Source organism: Macrobrachium rosenbergii, chromosome 31 (genome assembly GCF_040412425.1).
Source record: "Macrobrachium rosenbergii isolate ZJJX-2024 chromosome 31, ASM4041242v1, whole genome shotgun sequence".
Lineage (NCBI taxonomy): Eukaryota > Metazoa > Arthropoda > Malacostraca > Decapoda > Palaemonidae > Macrobrachium > Macrobrachium rosenbergii.
The window spans coordinates 11,180,523-11,198,610 of record NC_089771.1 but is presented as its reverse complement, the minus strand read 5'-3'; positions in this window follow the sequence as shown (position 1 = coordinate 11,198,610).

The following is an 18,088-nucleotide window of genomic DNA, read 5'->3' as shown; positions in this document are numbered from 1 at the left end:
TGTTATTGTTTACCAAAATGAGAATAATTGAGTTGTACTTTTATTAAAATTTTTGATAGTCTGTCACTTTCCTTGTATAATCTTTTAATTATCCTGTCCCTGCTTCTGAGCTGTTGAGCCTATTGCTTTGTTAAACCTCTTAAATATTAACCCTGTTTTGGTAGGTCTACTAATTCTTCAATTGCGTTGGAATCCAGGTACATAATTTTTCCTTTTAGTCCCCATCTGCCATTTATAGAGCTTCCTTTGTGAACTATTTTTATTTTCTTTAGTCTGCTAAGTAAAGGACAAGAAGTCAAAAGGCCTTGCAGTACTCCATTAATTCTCTTTTTTCGTGGCATTGCATTTATTTATGTATTCATCACGTTCCATATTTTCGTGACTCCGTTATACATACATGCACACAGACAGACAGACAGACAGACACACACACACACACACACACACACATATACATATATATATATATATATATATATATATATATATATATATATATATATATATATATATATATATATATATATATATATATATATATATATATATTTATACAAACACCTGAGTTCGACGGGGATTTGTACATGGGAGCCGATATCCATTTATACCTCACTTGCTGGCCGTGTGGGTTAATGCGTCCACTGTAGTCCTGAGTTCTTGTCCTTCGATGGTTCGAGGCCACCGGACGACGAACTTATTATCAACTAAAAAATTCCCCATCGGTAAGATATATGAAAATATATTATTTCCGAGGTAGAGTGAATTGGATATTTCAGGACGTTTGTAGCTTACTAACTGTATATGAATCACGGTGATGTGATAAAAAGTCATATATATATATATATATATATATATATATATATATATATATATATATATATATATATATATATATATATATATATATATATATATATATATATATATATATATATATATATATATTTTATATATATGAGACAGGTCTTCTTACTTATTGTAAGTACTACTTTTAATAATGAATAAATTCATCTCTTTACGTCTCCTATTTACAATCTCACTTTGCATATAGTTCAATAAATCCATTTGTATGGTATCTGTTATTTCTAGCAATATATAAATAGTAACTCTGCCATAACCCCGACTGAAATACCACAAAAGAAACTTTGCAAATGAAAACTAATAAAAAAAATAAACAAAAATAAGTCTACGATATCAGATACTAAACGCTCATTACAGACGAGATTTAAAGAATGTAATTCTCTTTGATAGGAACAGCAAAGGCTGCAGCATCCATTAAAACCTTTCAAGTGAAATTCCTGGCCCTCATAAATTGACAAGAGGGCAGGAATACCTCTCTTCATGTCAGCTTGCAATGCTTGCATTGTTTGGGAGAATTGTTTGTCTTGTAAAAGCACCATAAGGTATTTGTTTGTTTATTTTCGGAAGCTATCATTAGCAATAAGACAAAGAGTTAATAGTTATATCAGTGGATAAGTTCCAACAGAACGGCATTTGAAAAATTTCTTAAATATTATACACACATACATACATACTTGCATACATATTTCATTAGCCATCTGTTAATTAACAGGCATATGTGTGATCAGCTATCCATTATTTGTGTGTACAGAAAGGTAAATCATTTGTTACGGAGACATATTCTATGGTAGGCAAAAAACTGTAGTTGTAAAACTTCACTATGATATATATATATATATATATATATATATATATATATATATATATATATATATATATATATATATATATATATATATATATATATATATATATATATATATATATATATATATATATCTGTGTGTGTGCTTAAAAGATCACAGTAGATGCATGTGACTTCAGTGTATAAGCGAATCCCACAGGAAAATGACAGGCAGAAGTTCAGTAACAAGAGCTTTCACGTTTATTAACGCACCGTCTGGGTACAAATGAGACACAGATAAAAAGAAGGTTACAAAGTAAACAAAAAAGAACAAGAATACCAGATGGTCCGTTGTGAAAGGGTAATAAACAGAAAGATAATCCAGGATAACCCGGGATCGAGTTGTCACAAACTGGATCCATAGACCAAACAACAACAGATACGTAAGTTTAGGCTTACAAAATCCAAAAACGTATAACCTTGAATACCAGATGGTAATTGTCAGGGGGTAAAAAACAAAAGATTAATCCTTGGCAAATCCTGAATCACAGGGTCAAAAACTAAATCTATATATATGCTTAACCATAAGAGAAAAGGAATCTTACCCATTCACATTGCAGAAACATGTATAAAATTTAACATTATGTTTGCATATATTTATCAACAACTTTTTTAATTATGAAGGCGTCAAGATTAAACAAACCAAGGCTTAAATTTAGAACACATTCATTATTTGACTTGATAAAACAAGATTCAATTATATTCTTTTTAACTGTGTCGTTGCACGGGACTAAAGATCTTGCTTTACTCCAGTTAATAGGATGATCTAAATCTCTCATATGTACGAATAATGCATTCAGTATTTGGCCAGTTCTCACAGAATATTGGTGTTGTTTGATTCGTTGTGAAAGTGATTTTCCAGTTTGTCCATAATATATTTTATCACACTTTTTTCAAGGAATTTCATAGATGCAGCCAGAAACATCTTTAGAAGAATTTTTATTACTAAATGCTTAACATTTAAATTACTGAAAACAACATTTATATTGAAAAACTTTAAAATTCTAGGAATTTGTAAAAACCTTTCATCATATGGTAATTTGAGAATATTATGCATGCTGAATTCAATTTTGCTATTAGTTAAATAAAATGTTTTCCTGGTTCTTTTCAATGCTACATCTACAATGGTCCTTGGGTATTTAAGTTTCAAAGCAATATCATAAATAGTTTTGATCTCAGCATCAATGAACTGCGGGCTACAAACACGTAAAGCCCTTAAGAACATTCCAGAAAATGTGTGTTTGTGTGTGTATGAGAATAAAAATCAGGAAAAATTCTGTTTCTAATACAAAAGAATAAATTTATATTCTGTTATCAATATATTTTTCTATAGGAGATTTACTGTAACTGCAGTTTAAAACAATTAAACAAAAGTATATACTGAACAGGACAACTGGTGAATGTAACAATAAACAAGTAAAAAATGCGCTGAAGTTTTTTCGGAGCAATCAAATTTTCTGTACAGCCGCTGCAACGCATAATCAAGGCTACCGAAAATAGATCTATCTTCCTATGTTGCCAGAAGCACGATTATAGCTAACTACTGAGGCTAGAAGGCTGCAATTTGGTATGTTTAATGACTAGGGAGTCAATGATCAACATACCAATTTGCTGCCCTCCAACCTCAGTAGTTTTTAAGATCTGAGGGCGGACAGAATAAAGTGAGGGCGGTCAGACAAAGCCGGCACAATAGCTTTCTTTTACAGAAAACTAAAAGTGTTGAGTATTCGAAATTTTGGTTTGAGAAGCAGGAGGGTATTTAACAAGTTATTTAGAAATGGGAGAAGCCCTATGATATTTATATAATCTTAAGTAATCTGATAAACAATAAGATAAATAAATGGATAATTGAAAGAAGAGATCTGTGTAAGCATTGGAACTGTGTATATTTACGAAAATGGAAAACTTCATAAGTTGAAGAAAGGACAAAGGTACATGCGTAAAAGGTAACTCTTCAATGAGTGAAAATTGTGATTAATTTAAGATAAATATTGGAGTTTAGTCTGAAATTTGAGTATTCCATTCAAACACACAACTGGAAAATTCAAGGCTGTACTGTTTATATATCTAAAAAAAAAAACCTCATGGTAAAAAATATGATTTTTATGCAATCAGCATAGGTTAATAAAGATACAAGCGGTCCCTTAATACTCAACACCCCATGGGCAATTGCCCCCAAAAAAAAAAATGTAATTGCAAATTCGAACTTAAGTCGAGTTAATCTATTGGCCTTTCCCCTAACATTAAGTATAAGTATGGGTCCATATTTATGCATTTTCATTAACTTTCATGAGCTTTTCTTCATAGGGCACAGCGTTCATATTATCAGAAATTTTCTTTTTTTTATTACAAATAGTCTCTTTTTGGAAATTTTCATTTCTGATGCAACTGCAAAATTATGTTTTTAAATTTTCTTGGTGTGACAAAGAATGATTATTATTATGCAGATAGGCATCATTTATATGATTTTTAATACTCATAAAAATTTACAAGCAACTTTTCTACCTTATCTGATCATCATCATATTACTGTCTTGATGACTTTGAAGCATTTAGCCACAGGAGGAAAATGTAATCTACATTTTCTAATAATATCAAAATATTTTGCTCTGTGTTAAACAATTCAAACATATATTTATTCATCTCTTCCTGTCCTTCCTCCTCATTCTCATTATTTAGTTTTCATTATCCATTATTTTGTTGATTTAGGATTTGCTTTTAAAATTCACTCAATTTCTTATTGTACCCAGAAATGAGGCATTTAACTTTGGGGCACATAAATAGCATCAGCTTTTGAAAACTAATAGTCTCTCTCTCTCTCTCTCTCTCTCTCTCTCTCTCTCTCTCTCTCTCTCTCTCTCTCTCTCTCTTCCATTTGTTCTCTTTTCCTCTCATAAAATCCATTTTTTCTGTTTACAACTCCTAGGCAAATTTATGAGAACGAAAAACTAAACCCATCTTACTTTCAAATACAGTGTACTATTACAGGTTTCAGGATTTCAGAATTGATACTACAATCGCAAACATTTAAGCCATTTGCTTGTATTACATGCAACTTCCGATTTTTTACCAAACGATTTCAATTTAAATACCACAGAAATTCCATTTTATAATTCATCGAATACTTCCACTGATAAAACTAGGGAAGGGTAGTTGTATACCTCACTTGTTCAAATGATAGTGTGTAAGTGTTTACATGTACAGCAGGAATGAAATCTAGTGAACAGTATATAAACATAAATTAGGATTCTCATTTATTGTACCATAATATTTTGTTATATACAGGGGAGAGAGAGAGAGAGAGAGAGAGAGAGAGAGAGAGAGAGAGAGAGAGAGAGAGAGAGAGAGAGAGAGAGAGAGCTTAGTCTACACTCGAAACAGTTTGAAAACAAGTCTTATGACTATACTAACCACTTTTTACCTAGCAGAAATTACTTTTTCCAGTGTTTTAATGAGAGAGAGAGAGAGAGAGAGAGAGAGAGAGAGAGAGAGAGAGAGAGAGAGAGAGAGAGCTGTAATGTCAAAACAAAAGTCTTATGACTATACTAACCACTTTTTACCTAGCAAAAATTACTTTTTCCAGTGTTTTAATGAGAGAGAGAGAGAGAGAGAGAGAGAGAGAGAGAGAGAGAGAGAGAGAGAGAGAGAGAGAGAGAGAGAGAGAGAGAGAGAGCTGTAATGTCAAAAAGGCTTAATATTTCATTCTTCCCTAACATATCAAGAGACACAAACATCTTTTAGGTCCACCTTCCCTGAAAAAGATATAAATATTTCAACAAAAGTGGAGCCCTGCACTCAGTATAATGAATCCGGAAAATATATAAAGTTAGGACGAAACCACCACAGGAGGCACAGAAAAAGGATAAAGCTTCTCTGGGTTAAAATGCAAACTTGGCTATGCACATGTCACCTAGTCTGACCTTATTTTAGAAAACTGGCAAGTCTCCAATGCTGTTCTTTTTAAAATACTCCCTGAAATCAGGATGAGACATAACATCTGAAAAACGAAAAGAGAATCATGTGGATATCTTAAGTATGGTTACACCACAGTGGATTGAGGATTACCTCGTCGAGGCCTCCCTTTTGAGGTACATCTTTTGACAGAGCAATGAATACCATCTCTCTCTCTCTCTCTCTCTCTCTCTCTCTCTCTCTCTCTCTCTCTCTCTCTCTCTCTCTCTCTCTCAAACTTCGACCCACAACAGTGGGCATAGTGTTGACTATATATTTTGACATAAAAATGAACGTTCACGTTTAGTTCTCTCTCTCTCTCTCTCTCTCTCTCTCTCTCTCTCTCTCTCTCTCTCTCTCTCTCTCTCTCTCTCTCTCTCTCTCTCTCTCTCTCTCCAACCCCAACGGAGAACTTCAACAAAGGCCTGCTGGGTTTTAGGGGACCAGCTTATTTGTTCATCCACGTGTTCGAGAGTTGAACACGAGAGAGAGAGAGAGAGAGAGAGAGAGAGAGAGAGAGAGAGAGAGAGAGAGAGAGAGAGAGAGAAATATCAGCTGGTAACAACAAAAATTCCTATTTTTAAATGTCGTAATACGAAAAAAACTACGTTATCTATGTACTGGAATCTTATTATTATTATTATTATTATTATTATTATTATTATTATTATTATTATTATTATTATTATTATTATTATTATTATTATTATTCATGAGATAAACCCTAATCATACGGAACAAACCTGCAGAGCCATTGACCTGAAATTCAAGCTTCCAAAGAATATTGTGTTCATTTGTAAGAAATTACAGAAGATAATTGGAAATACAGAAAGATGAAGTAAGCTTTTAGAAAAAAAAAAAAAAAGATGAATGATCTCCTCATTGACCGATGAACATTTCGAGCAAAGATATTTCTTTAATTTTTTTACGTCTTTGTAATATTATAAAGCCTTTGAGTTTCTTAAATACTGTGAACACATCATGAGCCATCTTAAGAGAGATAAACAAAACTAGTTTCTCCATTGCCAAAGGATTTCTGTGTACCCTTGTTGGGAAATCTGTTTCCCCAGTGCTTAGCAGAAATCTGCCAAGAGATATGAGGACAAGTGAACTATTTAAAGAAGTTGCGACAAGTACTTTATGCTGAACGAGGATCACGGAAGGAGCTGTGGATGACGTCGTTACCCACTTTAGGAAAATAATCATGTTTGATGAGAATGTTATTCTCATATATACTGGCATATAAAACGCAGGCAAGATGACTATGTGACATAAGTTGCTCTAGGGCAAATGAAATTAGCTAAACTTTAACCATATTTAGATAAATACACAAATTATCGCTTCAAACGACAAAACTTACAAAGTATATCCTAATAAAAGATGATGAGTTACATTTGATGATACATAAATATTCGACTTTCAGTGACAAATGAATTCATGGATTTAGAGCTATGAGAAACGCACCACTTGCACACACACTCAGAAGCAAGGCTATCTCAGTTTAGAAAAGACCATCGGATGTATCTCTTTGAAAAACTGAAAAAACTTTTTGCAAGACTTATGCTCGATTTCTCAAAAGGCAAAAGTTTGGTTACCGTTAACTTTTGACTGGGAAATTCATGAGATGCATTTGAAGAAGACGAGCAAACAGAAGAAACTTTAAACTTCTGTTAAGTTAAGTTCGTGTTGTTTTTTCCTAATCAGTTCTCTATTTGATATTCATGCTGTTCTTTCACTCTCTCCCCTAATTACCATATTTCTTGTTGAATAGAGCCAAAGAAAAGTATCAAAGTTTTACACTCCAAGAAGTTTGTTATTAATGCGTTCATAATTTCTTAGAATACTTTTCAGGAATATTGGAAAGCATGTAGTTAATTTCCTTTTGTTTCATAAAGGGTCTGTGTGTTTTTCAGTGAAAAATGACATTCATACAATCTCTCCATCAGAATAAAGTAATCCAATATTCACAAGAGAGAGAGAGAGAGAGAGAGAGAGAGAGAGAGAGAGAGAGAGAGAGAGAGAGAGAGAGAGAGAGAGAGAGAGCGAGAAATCATCTCCTTTCCCTCCTGATCATTAATTTCTTGTCCACGTACTTTCCATTAATGCCGAATGATGAAGCTACTGTATCCAAGCACACTGGAATCAGTACAAGCAAGACATTTTATCATACAATATTCAAACACTTGTCACTAAACACCCATCCAACTTGAATATTAGATGGAAAAAGGTTCAGAATAAATAGCAGCAACAGAATCCTTCAAATTAGGATGGGCTGGTAGGTACTGAACGTCGAATTTAATATTCATAGTTAAATTCCCATTAGTGTTTACGTAGTTGTCAGGGCAGGTCCTTAGAGAGCTACTTATACGACTGGTAGTTGTTTTCTTGAATCTGACGTTCGTTTACTCAGTAATCCCTTTGAGCAATCTGATTGCCTTCGTGATTTTCTGAAGTATTATAATATCAGGGACATAGTGTTTGTTTTAAATTAAATTCCCTCGTTGCTTATTAGTTACTTTAAATATCTCCTGTAAACACATCCTTATTTGTAAGAAATCCCATCATCAAAAATGAAGATAAAGGAAAGGAAATAATAAAAAAAAAAACTGCACCAACATGAAATATTCACAGAAACATTAATTTTATGAGAAAAAGCTTTGTTATGCAAACGTTGATTCACTGTTACCTTACCAAGATTATTTTCAAAGCGAGAGGAGAAAGAGTTGGATAAAAGAAAAAAATAACAGTTTGCAAGGATTTGCTGCTGCATTCGCCAGATTGTATAGAAGGAAAAGACTCACAAAAGGGAGAGAATAAGGGTTTTCGAAGGGAGAGTAATGCACGTGTTGGGAATCTATTAAAATATGATATGTATTTAGAATTCTACGTAGACTGGCTTATAAGAGAAGCATAATGGAATAATTAGGTAGGAATGCAATGACATTTTTCGTTTAAATTCTTTTTCTGCAAGTAGCTTGCATTCATTTTATTCCATATAATAATGATAGATATGCTTGTTTAAACTTTTACATCCAAGAACAAGAAGTCGACGAAAAACACAACAACAACAACAACAATAATAATAATAATAATAATAATAATAATAATAATAATAATAATAATAATAATAATAATAATAATAATAATAATAATAATAAGTTCAAGTTTAGTAAACAGAAAAGGGCATTACCAATTAGTGAAGACATGAAGTGATTAAAAAAAAAAAAGAGAATTCGAATGCATTCCTATATTTTTAAGAGGATTTTCAGATGATCTGTCATCACGAAATGTGTCAATATTTGTTTAATCAAGAGAGGAAAGACACAGACAAGCACAGAAAATCTATCATGCAAAAGGCGCATAGTGTTTCATTATTCATCTATGCAAAAAAAAAAAAAAAAAGCCTTTCCGAATCTATCTGTGTTGGCAAACATCTTTCCCGTCACTCTACATGATAAGAGATTTTATGTGCATATTCGGAAAAGAGTGGAGGGTCTCGGCCCTCCGGAAGTCGTCCAATAAATCCGATGAATATAAAGTTTAGGAACAGGGTCAAACCGGGCTACACAAAAAGGAGGCATGATACCACATTTTGGATTGCAATGCAACCAGGGTTTTGCATATTTTTGGGCTCGCCTGATCATATATTTCTGAAAGCTGACAGATGTCGACCGTCCGTCAACTTTTCATAGAGAATGATTTTTAGTTTTCTGTAAAAGAAAACTGTTGTGACAACTTTGTCTGTCCTCATTTTTTCTGTCCGCCCCCAGATCTTAAAATCTAATGAGGCTAGAGGGCTGCAAAATGGTATGTTGATCATCCACCCTCCAATCATCAACGATACCAAATTGCAGCCCTCTAGCCTCAGTAGTTTTTTTTTTTTTATTTAAGGTTAAAGTTAGCTATAATCGTACTTCTAGTACCGCTAAAGGTATCAACAACATAGGCCACCACCGGACCGTGGCTGAGTTTCATGGGTCGCGGCTAAAAGTTTCATGCAGCATTGTACGCTGTACAAAGAAAATCGATTGCGCCCAAGAAACTTCGGCGCATTTTTTACTTTTTTTTTTTTCTACGAATGTTAATGCAGCTTTACGTCCAATGGAATGAGGATTTTTTTCTAGACGAATTTGTTACTTTTTGTATTTTCCTATAAGTGGTTTTATGTTTCTTTCGTCTAAAGTAGGATGAAACGAAATGCACCCAAAAAGGAAAATAAGACGTTCAATCTCTTGCTTCCATAATTAGAGTAAAAAGTTTTGTTTTCAAAAATACGAAAGAAAATTTCTATTATAAAACTTGTTATTTTATGAATTACTTTTGTCCCTGAATAGTGTTATTTTTACACGTTTTTATTTAACTTGACTTTTGTGTGTCTGTTTGTTTGTCTGTCTGTCTGTTTGACCCACTTCTACTGAACAGATTTCGCTCAGATTTGGTGTACATGTTCAAAGTCGATGACAATGCAATATTACAAAAAAAAAGAAAATAATAAAAATAAAACAGTTAAATACTACTGTAATTTTATCGTTATGTAGTATTAGTCTGGGACCCAGGCCCAAGATTTTGCATTTGAGATGACACTCCTGCTATATTTTGTTTGGCCCTACAGGCATCTTTCCAGGTTATTAGACACCTGAAAAGTGATGTTGGACACTTTTGTCGGATTGTGTAAATTCTGTAGACAGCTTTTTCTGCAACGTCATTGAATATCTCAGAGTATATTATCTTAGGGGTATGGCAAAAAAATTAGTGTAACTCCTGACTCACAAGCTCAGTTTTGACAAAAGACCCACCATTTGAAAGCTTATATACTCCTCTCTAGAACGATATACGTTACCTGTTGATTAATTGACAGGTGGCGCCACAGGAGGTCAAAAGGTCACTATAAAGAGAAAATTTAGCAATTTTGTTTTATTCAAATCAAGTGACCCTATGATGCTTCTAACAATAGGACTATCAATATAACCACTTAAAATGACTCTAAATTATGACAAGACAACTTTTACAAAATATTTTTGTGGTCATCCCAGGAATTTTCTCACTAGAATCCGGAAAAAAAGTGCCCAACATCATTTTTCAGGTGTCCAGCAAACTACCAAAGATACCTGTAAGATCAAACAAAATGGAGCATATGAGTCATTTCAAACCCCTTATATCGCCCATTTATGAGGTCTTTGTCCCAGACTATACAGAGAATGTTACACTGGTAAATTGTCTGATAGAGACAGGCCTAGTTTAAAAGGATTAGTTCACTGAACTCCAGTAGTTCCATGAAGTACAATGGTACAGTAGTAAGATTAGGAGGATTTCATGTAACGCAGAACTTCCTGGGTACTATAGGCTTCTTCATGAAGGAGAGTGGAATAAAAGACCTACTTGTGTTATCTGATATATGTGGAAGAGGCACGGCTAATAAAATAATTGCTGGTAAAGACTACTGCAGAATGGTTCGGTATCACTCGTGGGTCTGTGAAGCCTTTTTCATGCTGATGTAGGAGTAGTTTGAGAAGTGGATATCCTTTTAGAAATGAATCTGAGAAACTGTCTAATCTACCATCACTCCTTGAGACACTTGGAGGAGCCTGTCAAGCCCAAGATTCTCCAGTAGAAACAAAAGCAGGGAGAGTAATTTCTGAACTATCCTGTGTTGAATATCATAGAAATGATTTTCAGAAAACTCTGGGGACAACGGCCCAACTATGGATTATGGATATTGAGATGGTGCTGATTCTCAAAAGTTACATCATTGTAGAGAGGAGTGGATATTGGGAAGGACACTTACAAGAGACTGAGAACATATTACCCTATACAATATCATCTGGTCATACTAAATATGTCCTGCCTGCCAATCTATCTGGATGAGATATACAAACTACCAGAGCATTTCTCAGAATTATGTAAAGAATTCAAGTTAGGGAATTTCACAGTACATAAAACTAAAGGAATGTTGAATGGAGTTTGGACTGGCTTAGCACTGGAGCAGACCTACAGTATAATAAAGAATGCAAAACAACACTTCAGAGGACTAAAAGAGGCTGAATGCACTCGTGAGAAGTATAACTAGACGTTGCCATTCATGACTGCTATGTCAGAAAAGTTAAATGTAATGGCACGAACTGATGCTGCACAGTCTGATCACCATGAAAAGGTAAGCAAGAAAGATCTAGATTTGGTATTAACAATGAAAGAAAAGGTGTTGGTTGATCTCATCCGTCCATTTCAATCTAACCCGCATACAGGGAACCAACTTGTCAACATATTGACAGGTGAAACCCTACCCTCCACAGAACTTATCAGGGCAAGGCAAATTGGTTTAGAAGCAATAGCAGCTAGCAAATTAGACTGAAATTTGAGTATTCCATTCAAACACACAACTGGAAAATTCAAGGTTGTATTTATATACCTAAAAAAAAATCTCAGGGTAAAAAAATATGATTTTTATGCAATCAGCATAGGTTAATAAAGATACAAGCGGTCCCTTAATACTCAACACCCCATGGGCAATTGCCCCCCCCCAAAAAAAAAGAAAGTAATTGCAAATTCGAACCTAAGTCGAGTTAATCTATTGGCCTTTCCCCTAACATTAAGTATCAGTATGGGACCATATTTATGCATTTTTATTAACTTTCATGAGCTTTTCTTCATAGGGCACAGCGTTCATATTATCAGAAATTTTCTTTTTTTTATTACAAATGGTCTCTTTTTGGAAATTTTCATTTCTGATGCAACTGCAAAATTATATTTTTAAAATTTTCTTGGTGTGACAAAGTATGATTATTATTATGCAGATAAGCATAATTAAGATGATTTTTAATACTCATAAAAATTTACAAGCAACTCTTCTACTTTATCTGATCATCATCACATTACTGTCTTGATGACTTTGAAGCATTTAGCTAAAGGAGGAAAATGTAATCTACATTTTCTGATAATATCAAAATATTTTGCTCTGTGTTAAACAATTCATACATATATTTATTCATCTCTTCCTGTCCTTCCTCCTCATTCTCATTATTTAGTTTTCATTATCCATTATTTTGTTGATTTAGGATTTGCTTTTAAAATTCACTCAATTTCTTATTGCATCCAGAAGTGAGGCATTTAACTTTGGAGCACATAAATATCATCAGCTTTTGAAAACTACTACCCTCTCTCTCTCTCTCTCTCTCTCTCTCTCTCTCTCTCTCTCTCTCTCTCTCTCTCTCTCTCTCTCTCTTCCATTTGTTCTGTTTTTCTCTCATATAATCAATTATTTTTGTTTACAACTCCTTGGCAAATTTATGAGAACGAAAAACTAAACCCATCTTACTTTCAGGTTTCAGGATTTCAGAATTGATACTGCAATCGCAAACATTTAAGCCATTTGCTTGTATTACATGCAACATCCGATTTTTTACCAAACGATTTCAATTTAAATACCACAGAAATTCCATTTTATAATTCATCGAATACTTCCACTGATAAAACTGGGAAGGGTAGTTGTATACCTCACTTGTTTAAATGATAATGTGTAAGTGTTTACATATACAGCAAGAATGAATTCTAGTGAACAGTATATAAACAAAAATTAGGATTCTTATTTAGTGTACCATAATATTTTGGTATATAGGAGAGAGAGAGAGAGAGAGAGAGAGAGAGAGAGAGAGAGAGAGAGAGAGAGAGAGAGAGAGCTTAGTCTACACACTCCCAACAGAAACAGTTTGAAAACAAGTCTTATGACTATACTAACCACTTTTTACCTAGCAGAAATTACTTTTTCCAGTGTTTTAATGAGAGAGAGAGAGAGAGAGAGAGAGAGAGAGAGAGAGAGAGAGAGAGAGAGAGAGAGAGAGAGAGAGAGAGAGAGAGAGAGAGAGAGAGCTGTAATGTCAAAACAAAAGCTTATGACTATACTAACCACTTTTTTACCTAGGAAAAATTAATTTTTCCAGTGTTTTAATCAATGTCAATAAGGCTTAATATTGCATTCTTCCCTAACACATCAAGAGACACAAACATCTTTTAGGTCCACCTTCCTGAAAAAGATATAAATATTTCAACAAAAGTGGAGCCCTGCACTCAGTATAATGAATCCGGAAAATATATAAAGTTAGGACGAAACCACCACAGGAGGCACAGAAAAAGGATAAAACTTCTCTGGGTTAAAATGCAAACTTGGCTATGCACATGTCACCTAGTCTGACCTTATTTTAGAAAACTGGCAAATCTCCAATGTTGTTCTTTTTAAAATACTCCCTGAAATCAGGATGAGACATAACATCTGAAAAACGAAAAGAGAATCATGTGGATATCTTAAGTATGGTTACACCACAGTGGATTGAGGATTACCTCGTCGAGGCCTCCCTTTTGAGGTACATCTTTTGACAGAGCAATGAATACCATCTCTCTCTCTCTCTCTCTCTCTCTCTCTCTCTCTCTCTCTCTCTCTCTCTCTCTCTCTCTCTCTCTCTCTCTCAAGCTTCGACCCACAACAGTGGGCATAGTGTTGACTATATATATTTTGACATAAAAATTAACGTTCACGTTTAGTTCTCTCTCTCTCTCTCTCTCTCTCTCTCTCTCTCTCTCTCTCTCTCTCTCTCTCTCTCAACCCCAACGGAGAACTTCAACAAAGGCCTGCTGGGTTTTAGGGGACCAGCTTATTTGTTCATCCACGTGTTCGAGAGTTGAACACGAGAGAGAGAGAGAGAGAGAGAGAGAGAGAGAGAGAGAGAGAGAGAGAGAGAGAGAGAGAGAATACCAGCTGGTAACAACAAAAAATTCCTATTTTTAAATGTCGTAATACGGAAAAAACTACGTTATCTATGTACTGGAATCTTATTATTATTATTATTATTATTATTATTATTATTATTATTATTATTATTATTATTATTATTATTATTATTATTATTATTATTATTATTATTATTATTATTATTCATGAGATAAACCCTAATCATACGGAACAAACCTGCAGAGCCATTGACCTGAAATTCAAGCTTCCAAAGAATATTGTGTTCATTTGTAAAGAAATTACAGAAGATAATTGGAAATACAGAAAGATGAAGTAAGCTTTTAAAAAAAAAAAAAAAAGATGAATGATCTCCTCATTGACCGATGAACATTTCGAGCAAAGATATTTCTTTAATTTTTTACGTCTTTGTAATATTATAAAGCCTTTGATTTTCTTAAATACTGTGAACACATCATGAGCCATCTTAAAGAGAGATAAACAAAACTAGTTTCTCCATTGCCAAAGGATCTCTGTGTACCCTTGTTGGGAAATCTGTTTCCCCAGTGCTTAGCAGAAATCTGCCAAGAGATATGAGGACAAGTGAACTATTTAAAGAAGTTGCGACAAGTACTTTATGCTGAACGAGGATCACGGAAGGAGCTGTGGATGATGTCGTTACCCACTTTAGGAAAATAATCATGTTTGATGAGAATGTTATTCTCATATATACTGGCATATAAAACGCAGGCAAGATGACTATGTGACATAAGTTGCTCTAGGGCAAATGAAATTAGCTAAACATTAACCATATTTAGATAAATACACAAATTATCTCTTCAAACGACAAAACTTACAAAGTATATCCTAATAAAAGATGATGAGTTACATTTGATGATACATAAACATTCGACTTTCAGTGACAAATGAATTCATGGATTTAGAGCTATGAGAAACGCACCACTTGCACACACAGTCAGAAGCAAGGCTATCTCAGTTTAGAAAAGACCATCGGATGTATCTCTTTGAAAAACTGAAAACTTTTGCAAGACTTATGCTCGATTTCTCAAAAGGCAAAACTTTGGTTACCGTTAACTTTTGACTGGGAAATTCATGAGATGGATTTGAAGAAGACGAGCAAACAGAAGAAACTTTAAACTTCTGTTAAGTTAACTTCGTGTTGTTTTTTCCTAATCAGTTCTCTATTTGATATTCATACTGTTCTTTCACTCTCTCCCCTAATTACCATATTTCTTGTTGAATAGAGCCAAAGAAAAGTATCAAAGTTTTACACTCCAAGAAGTTTGTTATTAATGCGTTCATAATTTCTTAGAATACTTTTCAGGAATATTGGAAAGCATGTAGTTAATTTCTTTTGTTTCATAAAGGGTCTGTGTGTTTTTCAGTGAAAAATGACATTCATACAATCTCTCCATCAGAATAAAGTAATCCAATATTCACAAGATAGAGAGAGAGAGAGAGAGAGAGAGAGAGAGAGAGAGAGAGAGAGAGAGAGAGAGAGAGAGAAAATCATCTCCTTTCCCTCCTGATCATTAATTTCTTGTCCACATACTTTCCATTAATGCCGAATGATGAAGCTACTTTATCTAAGCACACTGGAATCAGTACAAGCAAGACATTACCATACAATATTCAAACACTTGTCAATAAACACCCATCCAACTTGAATATTAGATGGAAAAAGGTTCAGAATAAATAGCAGCAACAGAATCCTTCAAATTAGGATGGGCTGGTAGGTACTGAACGTCGAATTTAATATTCATAGTAAAATTCCCATCAGTGTTTACGTAGTTGTCAGGGCAGGTCCTTAGAGAGCTACTTATACGACTGGTAGTTGTTTTCTAAAAATCTGACGTTCGTTTACTCAGTAATCCTTTTGAGCAATCTGATTGCCTTCGTGATTTTCTGAAGTATTGTAATATCAGGGACATAGTGTTTGTTTTAAATTAAATTCCCTCGTTGCTTATTAGTTACTTTAAATATCTCCTGTAAACACATCCTTATTTGTAAGAAATCCCATCATCAAAAATGAAGATAAGAGAAAGGAAATAATAATAAAAAAAAAAACTGCACCAACATGAAATATTCACAGAAACATTAATTTTATGAGAAAAGGCTTTGTTATGCAAACGTTGATTCACTGTTACCTTACCAAGATTATTTTCAAAGCGAGAGGAGAAAGAGTTGGATAAAAGAAAAAATAACAGTTTACAAAGATTTGCTGCTGCATTCGCCAGATTGTATAAAATGAAAAGACTCACAAAAGGGAGAGAATAAGGGTTTTCGAAGGGAGAATAATGCACGTGTTGGGAATCTATTAAAATATGATATGTATTTAGAATTCTACGTAGACTGGCTTATAAGAGAAGCATAATGGAATAATCAGGTAGGAATGCAATGACATTTTTCGTTTAAATTCTTTTTCTGCAAGTAGCTTGCATTCATTTTATTCCATATAATAATGATAGATATGCTTGTTTAAACTTTTACATCCAAGAACAAGAAGTCGACAAAAAACACAACAACAACAACAACAATAATAATAATAATAATAATAATAATAATAATAATAATAATAATAATAATAATAATAATAATAATAATAAGTTCAAGTTTAGTAAACAGAAAAGGGCATTACCAATTAGTGAAGACATGAAGTGATTAAAAAAAAAAAAAAAGAGAATTCGAATGCATTCCTATATTTTTAAGAGGATTTTCAGATGCTCTGTCATCACGAAATGTGTCAATATTTGTTTAATCAAGAGAGGAAAGACACAGACAAGCACAGAAAATCTATCATGCAAAAAACGCATAGTATTTCATTATTCATCTATGTAAATAAAAAAAAAAACTTTCCGAATCTATCTGTGTTGGCAAACATCTTTCCCGTCACTCTACATGATAAGAGATTTTATGCGCGTATTCGGAAAAGAGTGGAGGGTCTCGGCCCTCCGGAAGTCGTCCAATAAATCCGATGAATATAAAGTTTAGGAACAGAGTCAGACCGGGCTACACAAAAAGGAGGCATGATACCACATTTTGGATTGCAATGCAACCAGGGTTTTGCATATTTTTGGGCTCGCCTGATCATATATTTCTGAAAGCTGACAGATGTCGACCGTCCCTCAACTTTTCATAGAGAATGATTTTTAGTTTTCTGTAAAAGAAAACTGTTGTGACGACTGTGTCTGTCCGTCCTCATTTTTTCTGTCCGCACCCAGATCTTAAAATCTAATGAGGCTAGAGGGCTGCAAAATGGTATGTTGATCATCCACCCTCCAATCATCAACGATACCAAATTGCAGCCCTCTAGCATCAGTAGTTTTTATTTTATTTAAGGTTAAAGTTAGCTATAATCGTACTTCTGGCACCGCTAAAGGTATCAACAACATAGGCCACCACCGGAACGTGGCTGAGTTTCATGGGTCGCGGCTGAAATTTTCATGCAGCATTGTACGCTGTACAAAAAAAATCGATTGCGCCCAAGAAACTTCGGCGAATTTTTTACTTTTTTTTCATACGAATGTTGATGCAGCTTTACGTCTAATGGAATGTGGATTTTTTTTTTTCTAGACGAATTTGTTACTTTGTGTATTTTCCTATAAGTGGTTTTATGTTTCTTTCGTCTAAAGTAGGATGAAACGAAATGCACCCAAAAAGAAAAATAAGACGTTCAATCTCTTGCTTCCATAATTA